Below are 16,581 nucleotides of genomic sequence, written 5' to 3' on the forward strand. Positions count from 1 at the left end.
CATTTAGGCCTTTGACTCATCTGAAATCAATTTTTGTGCATGTTGTAACTTGGAGATGCAATTTTATTTTTTCAATTTGAAAAATAAATGTATGGCTCTACTGAATATAAATGTGAGCCTATCTCTAGTGTCTTGAATTAATCTTTCCTGCCTATTTAACACAATCATTGAAGGTTTTGTAGAAGAGGAATCATTTGAGTAGGATCTTAAAAAAATGCATAGGATTTAAAGAGGCAGAAATGGGAGAAGTCATTTGAAGAAACATGGCACAAATAATGAGGAAAGGAAAAACAAGAAATTTAGAAGAGACGGTCTTAAAACTGAAAATATCTACTTTGATCAAACTTGGTTATAGAGTCAAATGATTGGCACCAGGTACACATGGCTTGAAATGTGGCTACTCCATATAGAGATGTGTTATAAGTGTAAAATACACATCAGCTTTCAAAGGCTCAGTAGGAAAAAAATACTGTAAAGTATCTCATTAATAATGTTTTATATTGATTACACATGAAAATAATATTTTGGATATATTGGGTTAAGTAAAATATATAATTAAAATTAATTTCATATGTTTATTTTTACCTTTTTTAATGTGGCTACTAGAGAATTGTAGATAATAATTGTGGTTTGCATCATATGTATATTGAGACTGGTATGAAATGCCAGCAAAGTAGGCAGGGGCCAGATGCAGAGGACTTTAAATGCTGCTGTAAAAAGTTCCATGTGTCACTCAATAAAGTAGTAGGGGAAAATCAAAGAGTGTTGAGCAAAAGAAAGGCAGTCTAATATACCTAATTTAATGACTAAGCATCCTGTCTGCACACAGCCAATTTTAGAAATCTGTCCATTAGCTCTGGACAGATGATTAATTCTGGCAATGTGATTCTTATAGAGAACATTTGATGTGATAGTCCTTGTCATTGTTTTTAGTGTGCTCCTTTGACTAGTTAAGTGGAACATAAATGAGCCAAACTTCTAATAATTCCCCATTACTTAGGGGATGAAGTGATTCTTTTTGTCTGGAATTAAGTATTGTTAGTTTTCAATATTCTCTACATCTCCCTCCAATCCAGTCAAATATGTTAAGCCTTATATACAGCACATTCACTATCATTAATAATGCTATAGTGCTTATTTGAAAGTTGCTAAGAGAGTAGATCTTGAAAGTTCTCATTATAAGAAAAAAAAAACTTGTTACTCTGTATGGTAACACGTTAACTAGATTTATTGTGGTGATCGTTTTGCAATATATACAAATACGGCATTGTTATGTTGTACACCTGGTACTAATGTTATATGTCAAGTATGCCTTGATTTAAAAATTGTTAAAAATATGTTAAGTGTTGAATTTGTCCTAAAGAAATAATCAGAGATGCATGAAAAGAATTACATGTAGGGGGGATCATCATGGCATTTTAATTGGAAAATACTGCAAATGACATAATGGCTATATGAATTATGGTACAGCCTTAATACATGGATTATTATGTAGCTATTAATAGTCATGTTATAGAGGAAAACAACTTATTGGAAAAATGGCAAAATAAGCAATTATGAAGTCACAAAGACTTAATGGCAAAGATGTAACAAGAACAGACTACAGATTCTGCTCTTTCTAGCATTCTAACACTATCTATACTTCAACACTTAACACATTTTTAACAAATTCCTAAAAGTGAAATTTCTGGTCCAGAACAATCACTCCTCAAGTGTTGGAATTAAGCAGATGGGATTAAGGGAGATTCTTTAGAGTCCCACGCTAAACCCCACGGTGAGTAATTCTCAAGGCCAGCCCTGTAGCAGAAGGCAGAGCTCAGATTACTGACGGCTGTGGAAGAGAAGAGCCTTCAATGCTATGATCAATAAAATCTCTCTGCCGGTACGTTCAGCTTCCTGTCTTTCTAGCTTGCAAGGCTTCTGCCCCCAGAGTCATGGCTGGTGACTTCCTCCAGGGTTTTGCGTCACTTAAAACTTACTTGGACGTCTTCAAAGGACATACAGGACAATCACACTGTCCTATCCCTCTGCAGAGTCCTTTCTACCACTCCACACTACACAGTTTAACCCAGTAGCTTCCGAGCAGTATATTTATATTCTCTCTTAGACTCTTTCTTTTCTGTTTTCCGATCAGTTTTAGAACGAATATCCACCCTATTACTAATAGTAAAAATAGATCTGATGCTACTGCAATGCTTCAAAAGTGATACAGCTTGCGTCCTCTTAATCCTGGACCTATTTAGAGAGATTGCGAATCAAAGAAACCTATGTAATAATGGTTTGGGGGCATATAAATACCTCATAATTCTGAGGTACCTGCTTACGCTGGTGAAAAGTACATGATTTAAGTCTTCTGTTTCTCTTTGTTGTGTAAATCCTGAGCTTTCTTGGGTTTAAAACAATTTCACAAAATATAGGAAGTGGAAATCGATTACACAAGGTTCTTTATTCTTATGTAAGGCATTGTAGTAGGAGCCCTTTCTCGTGAGAGCCCGGATAGCTCAGTCGGTAGAGCATCAGACTTTTAATCTGAGGGTCCAGGGTTCAAGTCCCTGTTCGGGCGCTTTGCTTTAACTTTCGCCTTTATTTTTTTCCTTCACTTATTAACAAGCTAAGAAACACAAATTCCATCTCAACGGGAAACAACTGCAAAAACCTCCATATTTGCCAAAAATTTAAGTGATTTTTACATAGTTAGTTTTTCTTTCCCTGAGAACACATTTACCTTGCATTTTCTAAAAGCAATGAAAAAATGAATTCAACTTGAAGTGGAAGTGTGCTTCATCACGAGAATTTCATTTGGTAGTATTTGGTAATGCCAGTAAGGGGCAAAAGCCACAGACGCCCGAACAGGGACTTGAACCCTGGACCCTCAGATTAAAAGTCTGATGCTCTACCGACTGAGCTATCCGGGCGCTCTTAGGGAGGCTTGCTCTTCTGTTTACTTGATATAATTCTAATAAATTACTTCTCTGGTGAAACATATTTAAAGTGCTTTTATCAGCAAGGTAAAGAAAAACAAACATTTATTTTTCTATCCTTTTTCTCCGTTTACTTAAGACATGTGTCCTTCGAGTTCTTTCATATTTCATGTTTGATTAGTTGCCAAAATCTACAAAACTGAAACGAAATGGTAATAACTTACAAGACAAGGCAACCAACATGAAAACTTTCAGACAGAACTGCAACTTCTTTTTACTACAATTCTTCTGTCTTTCATCTATCACTTTGCAGATAGGACCTCTTAATTTTCATTATTCTACAGAACCAGATTACAGTATCTTTCCCCTTAATGAAAAATACATTGCCATTCGCCAGACGATGTAGCTGTTAAATAAGCATTCCTCAGCACAAAAGAAGGAATTTGATTCATGAATACAGAACTAATATGAGAAAATAGAAGTAACGGTGGGAAGGTGAGTCCAAATTTAGATTGAGAGAGAAGGAACTTAGACTTTCAATTCAGGCTTCGGTTGAAGCTTTGCCTCTCCCCACCTCCCAGGCAAGTGGCAGTTTTCAAGTCAGACTCACAAAATGAGCCATCCTCAACCAGTATTAGTGTGCTGCAGTGGGAGCAACACGGAGTATTAAGAATAAAAACCTCCAGATCAGCCTAGTTTTCCCTAAAATCAGTTTCATCAGCCCTGACACATAGGGTGTGGAACACAGGATTATGAAATTTTGAAGACTGATAAGGGAATTCATTTTTATTTCTGGGAACTTGAGGCTTCTGAACACAATGAATAATAAAATAGCTCAGCCTCGCTTGGAGGGATTTCTTTCCTACAATTGTCTGATTCTTTTAGAACAAAGACCCACAAATTATGTGAGCCTGAGCAGGCTTGAGTTTCCATATCTATGAAACGAGGGAATTGATTGGTTGACCTGTAGGATACCCTCTAAATCTAAAGTTTTACCATGCTATTGCTTTTCCCATTGTAAATAAAATTAGAAGGAATGGACTCAAAATGCAACAGGAAGAAATGATATGACTGAACAAGCATTTATTGATCACCTATTATGCCTTAGGTCCTGCGCTAGCTCTAGAGTAGAAGATAAACAGGACACAGATCTTGCTCACAGCCTGGGAAAGAAGGCAGACCCTTAAGCAAACCACTTTAACAAAGTGACAAATGCAGTAATAAGGATCAAGTACAGCATGGCAGGAGATGAGCATGGATAGAAAGGCCTGGATTATAAAACAAGGATGGTGGCCCTCGAGTTTTCAGCAAGAAAAACACATGGTCAGAGTTCAATTTAAGCAAGTAACTGTCAGAGGTATACAGAGTAAATTGTAATGAGCCAGCAGACATTTGTCTTCTACTTATTCAGACATTTCTTGAGCACCCACTTTGTTAAATGCAAAAACTTCTTGCTCTGTTTTTATGAAGGAGATATGGAAATGCATTATACCATTTCTTTTTAAGGAAGGGAAACAGTATCTGTCGAGGATCCCTAATAGGGAAGGAACAGAGGGTCTTGAAGGCTTTTTTGTCCCCCCAGTGGCTTTATTCCCTTTCCTTCAGGATAATAAACCCGCTGTTAAAAGTTGAACAGATGGAATGAGATTGACCCATCAATTTGCTTATGGAGTACCTGTTATTTCCACAGCAGTAAACCAGGCACAGTGGGAAGAAAAACAGTAAGCCCTGAAGGAAAGTGGGGAGTGTAAATTGGGTTTGAAGGATGGTGGACAGGTTACTGTGGCTGAAATGGAGGGAGGTAGAGATAGGCTGGAGACAGCTGACCAGGTTTATTTCAGGCCAGAGAAAAAAACTACATCACATAGGCAACAGCAAAGTTGGAAAGTTGAATCAAAAGTCTGGTTTGTTAACATAGCAATGTCCCACCTGAGGGAGCAGGAACTGAATCTGCTTATCCCCACGTTGCCTTTCCACACACCGGGCAGGAGTGCCATCATGTACTATTTAGTCGACCCTTCCTGGAGTTTCTTCAAGCTTCTCACTCCCCACGAACTAACTTAATCCTCCCGCTAGAGGGCAGTCTAAACCCACAGATTCTATATTGGGGACCCCGCCCCACATTTCTTAAGCATTATTTCCCCCACTAATTTGTCCTTTTTAAAATAAGTTTTTATTTTAATTTAGTACAGCTAATATATGGTGTTAAATTAGTCTCAGGTGTTTTCCCACTAATTTGTAGACGGATCATTTTTACCTGCCACAACCCCTCCACTCCCCGCCTCCCTCCCCACCCCCCACCCCTACCCCCACCCAGACCCCTCTCCCCATTCACCAGACTCCTCTGTCTTGGAAAATCACCACTGGCTCCGTATCAGAGCAGGAAAAGGTTGTAGAGCAAGGAAGGTCTCGCGATTCTCCCACTTCTTGCCCTCTCAGTGACATCATCCTGAATCCTGACACAGTCCTCTTCCTGCAGCTGCCTTAAGGAGTTACACCTTGGAGTGGAAAGTGTTTTCACAGGGACCTGGGGGCAGCCGCCTTACACAGTGATGAGGTCTTTTGTGTCTTCCTCATCCTGAGAGTCCCACAGTGGCACAAGGCAGGGAAAGCACATGGATAGTTGTGCATTGAATACAATTGTATTGAAGAGCCAGATATCACATCTCTAACGGTGGGATTTAAGTCAGGAGGAAAGGTTTAATTTGGGGAGGCTTTCCCAGGGTTTCCCAAACCAATGCCCAGTGTAGCTGCCTACACAAAGCCCAGTCTACCATCATCATTGTATAGAGTCTTTGGAGTTAAGACCATTACAAGGTACCAGGGAGATGCATGGTACAGAGAAGTTGTTTGGAGACCCCAAACCAAGTGAGAGCAGCCTGGGGTTCCAGTGAGCCCTCCCACCCCTCTTCTCTCTGAAAATACAGGGAAGCTAGCAGCCCAACAATCCTGAACAGCACCAACAGCTCAGACACCAGGATAAATACTCCCTGAACCAGACAGCCCTAAAATGTCCTGGATCAGTGAAAAGATGTAAGAGAAAAACAGGACTGATGTCAAGGCCAGTGGGATTCAATGGAAGTGAAGAAGTCAATCTGACCACCAAATATTTACAGAACTCCCCTACCCCATCTACAACATCTATTCACCTTTCAAAAATATTTGGATCTTTTTGAGGAGTCTACTGCAGGATTTTTAAATGGAAATGGTGCCAACATTGCCTTTTGCGATTTTAGCTTAAAATTGTTTTACAGATAAACCCTAGCCGAGAACACAGCACAGATTCACACACCCTTTCCTTTCATTCATTTCAACCACTTGCTCCCGGACTAATAACCAGGTCCTCATTCATTCACACATTCACCAAGTATTTATTGAAACCAGCTGTGGATCAGGCAATAAATTAGTTCTAGAAATTCAAAGGTAAACCCAACAGAGAGTGCCGGGTCCTTAAGTAGCTTATAGTCTAATTACCCTCTTCTGTCCCCTCCCCAATTCAGAAAAAAGCAAACAAGTAGTTTTGACACTCTGTGATTAGTGTTACAATCCAGGCAGCTCTTGGGTGTATTTAGACATGCTCAGGAGGCACTCTAGGGTAGCTTTCTGGAAAGTTAATTGTAGGGTGTATTAGTCTGCTATTGCTGCTGTAACAAATTACCATATATTTAGTGGATTAACACAATTCTGTAGATCACAATTCTACCATGGGTCCCACGAGGCAGAGATCACTGTGTCAACAGGGCTGTGTTCCTTTCTGAAGGCTCTGGGGAAGAATCTGTTTCCTTGCATTTTCCAGTTTCCAGAAGCTATTCACATTTCTTGGCTCAGGACCTCAATCCTTCGACTTAAAAGCCAGCAGTGTTGTATCCCTCTTACCATTCTTCCATCACATTTCCCTCTGACTTCACCAGGGGAAGGTGCTCTGCTTTTCACGGACTAATGTGATTAGATTGGGCTCACCTGGGTAATCTAGGCTAATCTCTTCATCTCAGTCTTTACTGAAATCCCATCTGCACAATCCTCTTGTCATGTAAGATAACATATTTGCACTTTCCAGGGATTGGGAAGCAGACATTTATTCCTTTTGCAGGGGCCATTATTCTACTTACCATGTAGAAAGACAGCCACATAAGGGGAAGGGCAACAGAGGTGGGGTTTGGGGTAGGAGGCCCTTTCCAAGCAGTTGGAAGAGCTTGTAGAATGACCAGTAGGTGGGAATCACATGTATTCCAGAAACAACATGGAGTTTTCATTGGAATGAGGGAGGGAGTTATTCACTCAACCCACATTTATTATTATTTTTTAAGATTTTCTTTATTTATTTGACAGAGAGAGAGAAAGAGAGAGAATGAGCAGGGGGAGTGGCAGGGAGAGGGAGAACAAGCTCCTGGATGAGTAGGTGAGACTTGATCCCAGAACCCTGGGACCAGGACCTAGGATCATGACCTGAGCTGAAGGTAGACACTTAACCTACAGAGCCACCCAGGTTCCCCTCAATGCACGTTTATTAAATGCCCACTATATGGTAGGTGCTATTTTGAGGGTACAAGACAAAGTCTCTGTCCTCTGAGGCTACAGTGAAAAGCAAGGGCCAGATTATGAGAGGCCTTGTTGACCTTCTTAAAGAGTTTGAGCTTTATCCAAGAGTTACGTGGAGTCATCCATTCATTCATTTGACAAATTTTATTGAGCACATTCTATGTGCCAGGCACTGTTCCAGACTCTGGGAATACAGAAGTTTAAGAACTAAAGGGAAAACAACAACAACAACAACAACAACAACAACAACTAAAGAACCCCTGCCCTCACAGAGCTTCTGTGCTAGTTGATGTTAATTAAGCAAGGGAAGCAGGTGTCTGCTTTAGAGAGATCATTCTGGCTGAGGTATTGGAGAAGAGATTAGAGGGAAGCAAAACTAGAGGTAGCCAGGCCCCTAAACTCCCTTCCTCAAGATTCACAGTCTTTCTCCAGCTTTATGTCACTCCTTGGACACCTCCTTTTTTGTCAGGAACCTCCTTTCCCCTCTATCCTCCAACTGTACCAATTCTGCAACATCCTACCCCAGCCCCAATTTAACATTCTACACCTGGTCTTCCCAGGGCAGCAGAAGAAAAGGATGAAAATGTAAATATCACTTCCACTATGTATCAGAATACCTGATTCCAGCCACATCCTTGCTTCTGCCGACAATTCCATTTCTCTAAGAAGCCACCATTCTCATCCCTTTTGATGGCTATTTTAACCATATCTACATTCATTAAGTCCTCAAGCCCAGCTTGACCCCTTCTCTTTCAGGAGATTGCTTACAGACCACCAGTTAACTCTTCACCTCTAGGTTTACCAACCTATGCAAGTACCTGCTTGTGCACCCTTCCTCTCAGATATCCCAAGCAACCCCATTCCTCCCATCCACCCCCTGTGTGTCCATCTGCTCTGTCACAGTTTTTATTAATCCTCTACCTCCTTGGTCTTTCCCTTCAACATTTGAGTATGTTTAAGCTCTTCCAATCTGAAAAAGCCATCACAAAAATCTTCCCTTTGATCCTGCACTCCTCACCCCCCTATCCACTGCTTTATAGTTTCCATTAATTGCCAAGCTTCTAGAAAGAAGCTTCAATGTCCTCATGTGTCTCTTTTATTCCTTAACCCACTGGAGCCTGGTTTAACTGTGACTGTTCTCATACCAGCATCCCAGTGACTTTCCTGTTAATGCAAAGGGCATTTTCTAGCCCTGCCCTTCTGCCAAACTTGTGTTCTGGTCACTTCACTGACGTTTCCTCCCACCCTCCTTTCTGATACCCTGTGGTCTCAGATTTTCCCTATCAACCTGGTTGTTTCTTCTCAGCTTCTTTGGTAGGGCCCTTTCTCTGTTGTGCCCACCTAGGTGATCTCACACATGCCCACAGCTTCACAACCATCTATTATCCAAAGAATCCAAAATTGCCATCACCTGTCTATACCTCTGCTCTGATTTTGGTTTCATAAATCCATTCTGCTAGACATCCTCAACTAAACATTCCACAGATGCTTTAAACCCAACATGTCCAAAATTAAACTTATGTTCGCTCCCCCAACACCTGGGCCCTGTCTTACTCCAGTCCCCCACTTGGTGCATGGCACCATCTGCCACTAATTCCCATGGCATCAAGTAGAGAGTGATTCTAGATCCCTCTGCCCACTACCTACATTACATCTATAATCAAATATGATTGATTTGACCTCCTAACCATCTTGTGTGTCTGTCCTTTCCTTTCCATCCTCACTGTCACAGCCCTGGCCCAGTTTTTGAGATTCTCTGATCTTGCAACTCTGAATGTAGCCATAGCTTCCTTGAGCTGTCATCCTGTACTCCTAACGTGGCAGGAAGCAAATGGCACTCTCCACTTTGAAGATACTATTTACAAAGGGTCAGCAGGGTAAAGGAAAGCTACAGGAATAGTGTGCAGTACTTTAGGGCCAGTAGGAAAGCAAATTTTCACCCCCAGGCCAGAGAAGGCAATTGAGATATCTGAATTGAGAAAAGAGGGGAGGGAGAGGGAACCACCCAGAGGGAGCTGTGAACTTTGGGTGAGGGTGGCAGCCAGCCCACAGTGACTCCAAAGAGAGGGAAATCCTGAGAAACAAATATCCAGACCTATTCGACCCCCTTCCTTCCAATCTCCTGCCAGGGTTCCCAGGGGCCATCCCATACTAGGAAGCCAGAGAGCCAAGATTGAGTCTGCAGCAGCAAAGGGAAGATACACAGAGCATCTTCCAAATCCTCTTATGCAATATGCCAGAAGGTTTTTCTGATCATATCACTCCCAGCTCCACTTGTCTATACCCTGGGTTCTCTGTCACCTGCAGGGGAAAAAAAAAAAATCTAAATTTTTTGGCATGCCCTGGTTTCTCTTATAAGGAAATATTTTTCTCCGTTCCAAAGTGCATTATAAAGTCTCTGATAAAATGTTCAACCCTACTGAAGTTCAACCCTATTTCCTGTTAGCTCTCCATTTGGGAAATTTTCACTCCAGCAACAGACATACTGACGGCCACTAGGTCACTCTGTTCTCTCAGGCCTGGGAGCTTAGCCTGATGACAGGGTCACAGATATTTATACTGTGAACAAGTGGTGAATGAGTGAATGAATGAATGAACGAATGAATGAATGAGTGTTTTTATCCCCTGTGGCTCTTGAGGATTAGGAATAGGATCACATTTCCATTATGATTGATGTACGTGCAGAGCATTCTGTCTATAGTCATCGGAATGGTTCACATACATCCTCTCATTTGCTCTTCACAAAAGCCCCGAGTGGCTTAAGTGAAGCTGATATTATTACTGATGCTCAGAAGGTGGAGTGGACTACCCGAAGTCACATGGCAGAGGGCAGAGAGAAGAAACACAGGCTTGAGTCTCCCCTTTCATGGGCTTCTCCTCCTCCTGTCTTGCTCAGGGTCACCTACAATTAAGGGTCCTTTGCATTCGCTTAGACAGGGTCACCTACAATTAAGGGTCCTTTGCATTAGCTTAGATTTCATCTTTTATGAGAACAAAACAATATCCCAAGAAGTCCTGACTTGTGAACTCACTTTTTACACTTCCTCCCCCTGTAGGACTTCTGGTTAATCAAATTCTCTTCCTAATAAATATCCTCTTACTGAGCTCTGGAGTCTCTTCAATTTCTATAACTCTATGAATCTAAGAATCGTGTTGGGTTTTTGCACAATTTTGTATTAATGAGGAAATTTTAGAGGTCTTCCTGATATATATATTTTTTAACTCTAGTAAACCCCAAACAGACTGAAACAGTAGCATTTTAACAAATATTTCCTTGAGACCAGTAAAGGGGTAGGTTGGCAGACGTTTCCATGGAAACCCTGGCTGGGGAGTCTCAGGCTTCCAAAGGAGTTTGGGAGCCTGGAGACCCTGATACCTGAAGGGGAATTGTAGAGGAGGGAGGCTTGAGAAGCAGGTGTTGATCCTTACTGACCGGCCAGAAAGGAAGGAGGGCCCCCGGGGTGGGGGGGTGGGGGGGAAGAACTAACTCAAGTTTTGAGGAAATTGTACTTTGAGATCAAAGATCATGGTTACTATGCAAAGCAAATGCAAATGAGGAGCTGGCCAATTCTTGATGCGTGTGTGCCTGTGTTGGGTGGAGTCTTTAGGAAAATTCTTCTAGAGAGCACTGCTCAAAGACAGCACTAAGAGTCCAAATTTTAAACATACAGCCTAGTGATGAACGAAGTGGGTTTTCCCCCTGCCACGGTCGGGTCGGAGGACCCTATAGCTCCCTCCCCCTGGGGATCGCGGTCCTCCGGGGCTCAGGTCGCACCGGGCGCTTGGGCCGAGAAGCCCCCGCACGGCTGAGCGCTCGGCGCCCGGACAGCGCCCCCCGCCTGCGCCCTCCAGGTGGGGGCTTTTGCAGGCGCCGCCACCCGAATGACCCCGCGGGGAAGTCCTCGCACCGACGGGCCGTTCATTTTCAGCGGAACCACCTGGCATCCTCTGACGCCGAGCAGCCGAGCAGAGGGGTGCCCGCAGGGGAGAGTCACGGCCATCTGCAGGGGCCGCGCTCGAGTGGGAAGCGCAGCGCGGCCGCCGGCTCCCGAGCACGCTGGGACGGCCGCGGGGGAGGGGGAGGGGAGGGGAGGGGGAGGGGAGGGGAGGGGAGGGGAGGGGAGGGGAGGGGAGGGGGAGGGGCAGGACGGGGAGGGGGAGGGCCGCGGCGGAGGCGGAGGCGGAGGCGGAGGCGCCCGGGGTTCCGGGGCCCGCCCCGCCCGCGCTCGCGCTCGCGCTCGCAGCCGAGTGGGCGCTGCGGGTGGAGCGGGCGGAGCGGGCTGCGGGCGGAGCGGGCGGAGCGGGCGGCGGGCGGCTGCCTGTCCGGGCCGGGCCGGCCGCGCCTCCGTCGCCGAGCAGTGCGCCGGGCCTCCGGGACATGGCTTCCCCGCTCCCGCCCGCGGCTCCCGCTATTGTCTCCCCCGGGGTGGCCTGACTCTGCGGGTCGCGCGCGCTCGTGGCCCGGAGCGCCCCCCGCCAGCGCCCCCCGCCAGCGCCCCCCGCGTCCCCCGAGCGGCTCCCGCGCCCGGGGGCGCCTCCCCGCCGCCCGGGGGCGCCTCCCCGCCGCCCGGGGCCCCCCAGGGCCGGCGCTCGCGGCGTGCGGCGCGCACAGGGGAGCGGCCCGGCCGCGGGCGGGGGCCGGGCAGCCCGGAGCGGGGCACGCGGCGCGTCGGGGCTCGCAGGGAAGCCCGCAGCGAGCTCAGGTAGGACGCGCGGCACCGGCGGAGGGCGCGGGGGCGCGGGGGCGCGCGGGTCAAGGGGCTCCCCCTGCAACCTGGCAGCAGCCGAGGCGCCACAATGCGAGGGGCCGGCCGGGGCGCGGGCGCGGGCGCGGGCGCGGGGCGGCGACAGACCCAGCCCGCGGCACCCTGCAGGTTGCCGACTCCATCCGCCGCCCCGCCCCGCCCCAGCCGTTTCGGGGCGCCTCGGCCCCGGGCACCCCCTTCCCACCCCTTTTCTCTAAACACACTTCCTGGCTCCCAGCTGCAAGGCGATCTGAACCAACCAATGGTTCGGGGGTTTGTTTAAGATAAGAAATAAAAAGCAAAACCTGCCCCGGAGTGGGGGTGGTGGGGTGCTGCTTTCCCTTGCAGTGGGTGAAAAGTCAGCATCTAGCCTGGGAATATATACACGCTTTAGCCACACGGAGGGCAGACGTGGCTCCTGCCTTATAAGGGTACTGCAGCAGCAGGAGAAGCCGAGCGGGAGAGGGGGACCCTCAGGCCTGAGTTCCCGGGCCCTCCCGGGAGGCGCTGCTCTCCTGGCTGGCACTTGTCTCCTGCTCGGCTCCCGACAGCGGCGGCTTTGATGTCGGGGAGCAATCGCAGCAGCAGGAAGCCTGGGGGACGCTGCCAAGCCGGGGTGGGGTAGGGTGGGGAGCCAAGGGGCTTGGCAAGCTCCTGGCTGTGAGAAGAGATTACCGAATGTATGAGGTTAGTTAGTGCACACACCCTGCTTGGCTGAGGGGTGTGTGTGTGTGTGCAGAATCTGCCACTGCTCTGGTTCCTCCAGGCCAACCTTCTTCCCCCTCCGTCCCCACCCCCTTTCGGGGGTCTTTGTGGCTCCCCTGTCCCAGTTCCACCAGCCACGCCTGGGATGGAATCTATCGTCCCCTCTTGCCCTGATGTGTTTTGTTTTGTTTTGTTTTTCCCCTCAATTCCGTTGGGGAATTTCGTACCCGGCTGGCTGGTCCCAGCATGGCACCAGATTCCTGAGCACACAGCTACGGGGCTTCCAGAAGTGGGCCAACACTGCCCTCCTTCTCTCTCTAAACTACCTGTCTGAGATGTGGCCAAGCAGATGTAAGCAATTTGCACTGAATTCCAAACCTGTATCAGTTTGAATGAAAACTTACTCTACCACTACCCTAGGCCTTGGAAAGGTATTGGCAGAGCAACATTACAGGGGGTGGCAAACTGGATCCCCAGATACTCCTCCTTCCCCAAGTCCAGCTGTGGACTACAGCAGAGAGGTTATGAGACTTCAGAACTGCATCTCCTCCAGAGCCTGGCACTCCCATCTGGGGTTGTGTCCATGGAAAAATTAAGTAGAGGCACATTTTATAGCTCTGCCTGGCAGCTAGCATCTGAGGAGATGGTGGCTGCGAGCCGGAGCCCGGGACTGAGGCTGTGGCTGCTTCTCCTTTGGCCTTTCGGTGAGCTTAAGGTTTGATTTCCATGGCTCTGAATTTACTGCTGAGTGTGCATGGGTGTGTGTGTCTGAATTTGATCAAGCTCTCAGCCCTGGCCAGAAGGGAGCCTGTGCATTTTCTTCTCCCTGGAAGCATCCGTGAGGGGGGTGTGCTGGGCTGAGGAAGGCTCCGGGGATCTGAGGCCTCACAATTTTCTCTGGGGTGCTCCTTTGGGATTGCCCAATGACCTGGAATGCTCTTGGTCTTTGCCATGACATAATGACCCTCTAGCAGACACCCTACAGCCTTGTGGGCCTTTGGTCCCCTCTCTGGTTTCCTCACCACATCTGGCCTGGTGCTTTGCAGGTACCTCATCTGGGTAGTCCTTCAGTTTGGACAGCCCTGCCACAGCCAGCAGGGAGAAAAATGAGAGAACTTCGTTTCCTGTGAGGGGTTTGTGACTGGCCATAAACTTCAAGCTGCTCATGCTCCCCACGCTCCCAGAATGTGAACCTGGACATGATAATGCTGAGGTGTAGAGAAAACAATGGGTGGTTTTGAGGCCAGGGGGCTTGGCTTTGAGTCCAGGTGTAACTTACTTCCTAGCTGTGTGAGCATGGACAACTTGTGAACCTAAGAATTAGTTTGCACATCTGTAAAATGGGAGAGAAAATACCCTCGGCTCATAAGACTGTTTTAAGGGTGAAATACCCTGCTTACCATGAACTGAATAAAATCATGTGTACAAAAGCATTCTGGAAACTGCAGAGTACTGTATCAATGCGTGTCATTCTCCCTGAGTTTTAACCTTGGTAACAAGGGAGGGAGAACTGGTGAGAGTTGGGACAGGGATGGGAGAAAGGGATGGAATAGAGAATGTTCTGGGACATGGGACAAGGGAAGAGTAGTGTGCCAATACCAAGGTATCTATTTCTTGGGTTACTTCTCTTTTTTGGTGGTGGTGGTGGGGGGGTGGTGTACTTTAAAAAAGCTTTGGCAGGATGGGAGCCAAGAGGGAAGGAAACACTGCTTAACAATATTTATAGGAAAGGGGGAAACAGCCCTCAAACTCTGGCTACTATTCATTGACAGGGTAGTGCTGAGCTGGCAAATAATATAATAGCTAACACTTACTGATGTCAATCAGTTCATAAATGACAGAGGAGGGATTTGAAGCAGGCTGTTTCACTCCAGACCCTGTGCTCATAACTTCGATACCACTAATAGAGACATCTTGGGTCTTCGGAGAACGAGAAGGGGTAGCAGAGTCATGGAATTCATTTTTACCGGATTCCCTGATTTGAACGCTCATGACATGTCACCAGACTGGGACACTCCTTAGATATTAAACTTCTCAAGGGCAGGGCCCAGCATAGCTCCTTCTGAATTCCCAGGTGTTTGGGGAAGGCACATGTATGCGAATTCCTTGCCAGCTTTTCTCTGCTTTCTCATTCGTATCCCTACCTTCAGTGTAAGGAGAAGACAGGGGATAATCAAGTCAAGTACTTTTGCTACCTTCTGGGCAACATTAATAAGAGATTTGGGACTTGGGGTACTCCAGAAAATTGAGGCAAATCTTTTGTTTTTGTATTTCTATATCTGTTTTATTTTGCATCTGTCTTATAAAATGAAACTTAGGAGACTATTATTCTTGCACATCCTATGACCACCTAAGGCTTCAGAACTGGAAAGGACTTCTCATTTCCCTGAGAAGAAGTCACTCTCCCAAGGTCACAGATACTAGTGGTGCTAGAACTTTATGCTTGCCCCATAGGCCACATATGACCAATGACAGGACCTGTCTTGCAGCACTTCAGAGTCATATGTAGACCCTGCCAGTGACTTTATTTTTGGGGAATTCTCTTAGGGCACTGGTGATGGGATTCACTCACCCTGAGTTTCTATGTTGGTTAAAGACATTAAGGACACAGAAGACAACGTACTTCAGGGCAGAGGCCCTCAAAGTCTGGAGAAGGAAGAGGAAAGAGGTTCTCAATAATCCTCTGGCAGAGTACAGAACCTATGATTGAAGGAATCTAACAATTTATTCCTTCCTCTTTTGGGATACTTCCCACAGGATGTCTCATCCAGCAAAGGCTCAGTAGTACTTCCAAGAGGAACCAGAGATCATCTGCCTCTTTAGAGAATGTTTTCCTTTCACCAATGCTTTATTACTCCTGCCTTTATTCCTTCCTGAAAACACTGTTCAATTCCCTCCTTCCTAGACCTTTCCCTCTCTCTAGCCAACCAACCCTAGACACCATGAGATTAATCTCCTTGGAGGCAGTGCTTTCTTTTCTTCTTGGCAATTCTTCCTACTATGCTCTGTGTGTCCTAAGTCTGTGCTCCTGAGGGTCCTGTCCTAGAAGTTAGCTGCTTCTTCATCTCCTCTCCCTGTATCCTCCCCAAATGGAGGTGAGTGTCAGGAATGAGAGCTGCTTTACTCAACATGGCCAATTGCCCATGTCTGGTGCCTGGCTAAGGCCAGGCCCACCAGGAGTAAGTTTGTATGGAGGCATTCTCTCCAGCCAAGTTATTTTATCTTCATGTAGTTGGTACCCTTGGCAGCAGACCCGAAGACATAGGGTGAGGGGAAAAAGAGGAAAGAACTAAGAAGATTCCATTTTGAGGAAATGCTACATTTTGCCTTGCTAGGGAGAAGAAATGGATATGAGCCTTTCTTGTCTTAAGTCCCAAACTAACCCAGAAGACAGGTGTAATGATGGGGCTCTTCCACAGTTGAGACATCTCTTGAGAGCCCTGCTTTGCTGGAAGCAGAGCATCTACCACTTTCTTGATTCACCATGCTGTTATGTTTTCCTAAGGGTAAATAGAGGAAGTTAAGCTGATAAGGAGCACCATTAAAGTGCATTTAATTTTGATCCAAAAAGGAGAGATTGTTTGCAAATTGGGTATTAATGGGAACCTGGGAAAAGAAGACATCTTTATTTTACCCCAAAAAATATTATGGCCAGGGTTTCACATTTCCAC

General features: G+C 46.3%; 1 protein-coding gene and 2 non-coding genes across 4 annotated transcripts in view; 2 read left to right on the forward strand and 1 right to left on the reverse strand.

The window, feature by feature from the left end:
* Positions 1 to 2,490: 2,490 nt before the first annotated feature.
* TRNAK-UUU lies at positions 2,491 to 2,563 on the forward strand. Its single transcript has one exon. It is a non-coding gene; the product is annotated as a tRNA-Lys (tRNA).
* A 279-nt stretch (positions 2,564 to 2,842) lies between these two features.
* TRNAK-UUU lies at positions 2,843 to 2,915 on the reverse strand. The gene has a single exon. It is a non-coding gene; the product is annotated as a tRNA-Lys (tRNA).
* A 9,115-nt stretch (positions 2,916 to 12,030) lies between these two features.
* The window catches only part of PIK3C2B (phosphatidylinositol-4-phosphate 3-kinase catalytic subunit type 2 beta), a 65,329-nt gene continuing 60,778 nt past the window's right edge, over positions 12,031 to 16,581 (forward strand). For both annotated transcript variants that reach the window (XM_041774057.1, XM_041774058.1), the window contains exon 1: positions 12,031 to 12,163. The gene's annotated coding sequence lies outside the window, so the exon portion shown is untranslated. The remainder of the gene's footprint in view (positions 12,164 to 16,581) is intronic.

This window comes from Vulpes lagopus, chromosome 11 (genome assembly GCF_018345385.1).
Source record: "Vulpes lagopus strain Blue_001 chromosome 11, ASM1834538v1, whole genome shotgun sequence".
Classification (NCBI taxonomy): Eukaryota; Metazoa; Chordata; class Mammalia; order Carnivora; family Canidae; genus Vulpes; species Vulpes lagopus.